Raw genomic sequence first — 3,306 nt, 5'->3', positions numbered from 1 at the left:
CAGTGTAGGTTGGTTTTAATAATTCTGATGACAATTTTAGGTTATCTTATATGCCTAGTACTTATATATGAACAGTGTTTCAGGAGGCAAATTTTATTTTGAATAAGAAGACAAGAAAATAGTCAAGTTAATCAACAGCTCAATAATTCAATCATATATATACATGATATATATTATAATAATATAATTCAATTACATTATGGTCCAATCATACATATACTATGTATTTTATATCTGTATATATGTATATATATACAGATATGTATATACCTATGTATCTATGTACACATAGATATATATATATAACATTACCGAATAATGTTAAAGGTGCCAATTTCCATTAGTCAACTATCTTATTTCTAGGTTACTCCTAAGAGAAACTTCCACATATGTTCATGTGGAGAATTACAACTTAGCTTCTAGTGAAAAACTGTATACTACTTAAATCGTGGTCTTCCAGCAGCGTGTGTAAACTAGAAGTGATATTAAGGTACAGGAGCTAAATACTGTTCATCTTAAGTTAAATAAATCCCAAGATCCTAAATTTCTAAATACATTATTTTCTTGTATTACACTGGATTTTTCTCCATTTATAAGTACAACTTTTCTAACACTACACACACACACACACACACACACACACACACACACACACACTTCACCAACTGGGAATTTCTCATTTATCTGGCAAATAAAAATACCTCCATCACACTAAATAAATTTTAAGGTGTGTCCTGGGAGGGGTCTCCTCTAATCATGAGTCATGTCATGATTCACCAGGGCTTCCTTCTTTCCTTGATTATTCATAAAGAATAAAGGATGGCACTGCCTATGGGTTATATTAGCCTTTATTTGGATTATCTAAATTAGAAATATTGTACATGTGGGCAATTCTGGTTTAACAACTTCCAATCCTTAATAACTTAAATATTACTAACAAAAATGTTTTTGAGACAGGCTCTTTTTAAAGAAAGGTAAATTTGGAAAGAGAATTTGAAAAATAAAGAGACTTTTAATAATATAATTAAATGCAGGGTGAAAAACATCAGGGACTCAGGAGAGAAATGCCATTCCTGCTGTTGCATACACTTCCAGGGAGTCAACACTCTCTTCATTTTGGAACCTCCTTCATCAGTTTCTACTCCAGTGGAGGTATTTTACCCTTAGCCCCACCTTTTCATTCAGAGTATGACCAGACCCAAGGCTGAATACCCCTGTGTGAAGTCTACCCAACTCATGTTCAAGGGAACCAAGGCCAAGAGCAAGAAGAAAAAGGGTAAAGAGAAGAAGAAGAAAAGAGAGGATGAAGAAATTCAACTTGGTATTATAATCTAGTGGACAGTAACAACCTTGGGTGAAATACAGGAACAATTGAAATGGATAAAGGAAACTACATACATGCCCGTGACAATGGACTTCTTACACTGGGAGCTCCACATAAAAATGATGATGAGAGCCCTAGTTCTCCAGACCAGCTTACAGCTGTAAATTGCCTGATTCCAGAATTGCGCTAAAACCTGGTTGTGGAAAATACCTTACAGGGGCGCCTGGGTGGCTCAGTCGGTTAAGCATCTGACTTTGGCTCAGATCATGATCTTGCGGTTTGTGGGTTCGAGCCCCACGTTGGGCTCTGAGCTGACAGCCAGCTCAGAGCCTGGAGCCTGCTTCAGATTCTGTGTCTCCCTCTCTCTCTGACCCTCCCCTGCTCTCTTGCTCTCTCTCTCTCGCTCTCTCTCTCACTCACTCTCTCAGAAATAAATAAAACATTAAAGAATTAAAATAATAAAATACCTTACTTTCCATTCAGATGGACTCGTGGGGTGTTTGGATGCAACTGGACCATGAAAACAAGGGGAACTAGTCTTTCAAGATGAGAAAATGCGGCTTTATTCGTCTCAAATAGCTGCGTTGTTAGAGGCAATGTAGCAGGCAATACAGAAGCAACAAGTAAAACTGCAGGAGAAGAAGAAATGATAAAGATTAGATCCTGTGCTGAAAGAGAAATTAAGAAAAAAGAGGATATTCCAGAAGACAAAAGAAATGTTTAACAGTGTGAAATCAATTATGTAAAGAAATTTCAGAGGTCCCAAGACCACAAACTTAAAATAAGTAAAGAAGGCAGTAAAATTCTAAAAAGGCCTGGAAAGACAGATTTTTGCATCAAACACTTTTGGACAGGAGTGTAAAATTGAAAGCTGATAAATGCAGCAGATGATCAGAATTTTTGTTTCTTCTAATTTTTTTCTGAATAGTCAGTGAAAGGAAATGTTTTTGCAGAATATATGTAACATATAAAATTAAATACAAGCACTTATTTGTATGCATCTTTATTTTATTAGCTGGACCAAAGTTTTCAACTTATCATAAATAAAATATAAAATTCAGAGTTAAAAACTTTACATGTTTTCTTTCTCCCCCCCTCCACCCCCCATGGAGGGTTCTTTAGTAGGGTCGTTAAGATCTATTTTATGAGAATTTCTACTCTTGGAGTAGATGTGTTTCTATTTCTCCTGATGACTACCACTAAAACCTCTGGAGACACATATATTATTTCTCTGAGTTTATATGGATTTTAAATATAAAGAAAACCTAAGAAGAATTTGAAAGGTGGAAAGAAGGCAGAGAGACTAGGAATCTTGAACCCTAAGAAGTGATACATTATAACTTATATAAACAAGGCTGGGTTGTAGGGAAGCGGGCAACATAGAAAAATCAAGAGAAGCAGATAACAACAATCCCTCGTGGTGTTACTTGAGTCATATGGAAAGCCTGGATTCTCCTCCCCTCCTCCACTGGGGTACTATCAAGGAGGCTAAGTAAAAAGGCGGGACTTCCCCCTCATTTCTGGAGTAATGATCCCCATTCAAACAACATCAGTGGAAGCAGTGTTAAGAGCAATAACAAAGGACCTCTTCCCTCCATAGATACGGTATTGAAGAGAGGCCTACCAGGGGGTCTGAACTCTTACTGCTGGGCCAGCAAGTAATGATGGTCCTCTTCCCTCCACTTCAGAGTATCAGTAGAAGCTGAATAGGAAAGAAACCTGGACTTTCATCCCCATGGGAAAGTAACAGACATCTTTTCCGTCTTAAAACAAGTGATTTAAAAATTAGAATGTCTCATAAGAGAAATAGAAAGCCTTAGTTAAAAAAAAAAAAATAGAACATACAAAGAAGAATGAAATGGAAACTTAAGGACAGAAAAATACAGTAACAAAAATTTTAAAACCCGATGGATTTATGTCACACAACGAATAGGACAGAAGAAAGAACTATTAGACTGGAAGACAGAATACAAAATCACCAG

General features: G+C 36.4%; 1 pseudogene; it reads left to right on the top strand.

The window, feature by feature from the left end:
- Window positions 1-1,188: 1,188 nt before the first annotated feature.
- Window positions 1,189-2,215, top strand: LOC120238945 (annotated as a pseudogene).
- The last annotated feature ends 1,091 nt before the right edge of the window (window positions 2,216-3,306 follow it).

The sequence above is a fragment of the Hyaena hyaena genome, unplaced genomic scaffold (genome assembly GCF_003009895.1).
Source record: "Hyaena hyaena isolate Hyena2069 unplaced genomic scaffold, ASM300989v1 scaffold_220, whole genome shotgun sequence".
Classification (NCBI taxonomy): Eukaryota; Metazoa; Chordata; class Mammalia; order Carnivora; family Hyaenidae; genus Hyaena; species Hyaena hyaena.
This window is presented reverse-complemented; position numbering and strand designations above follow the sequence as displayed.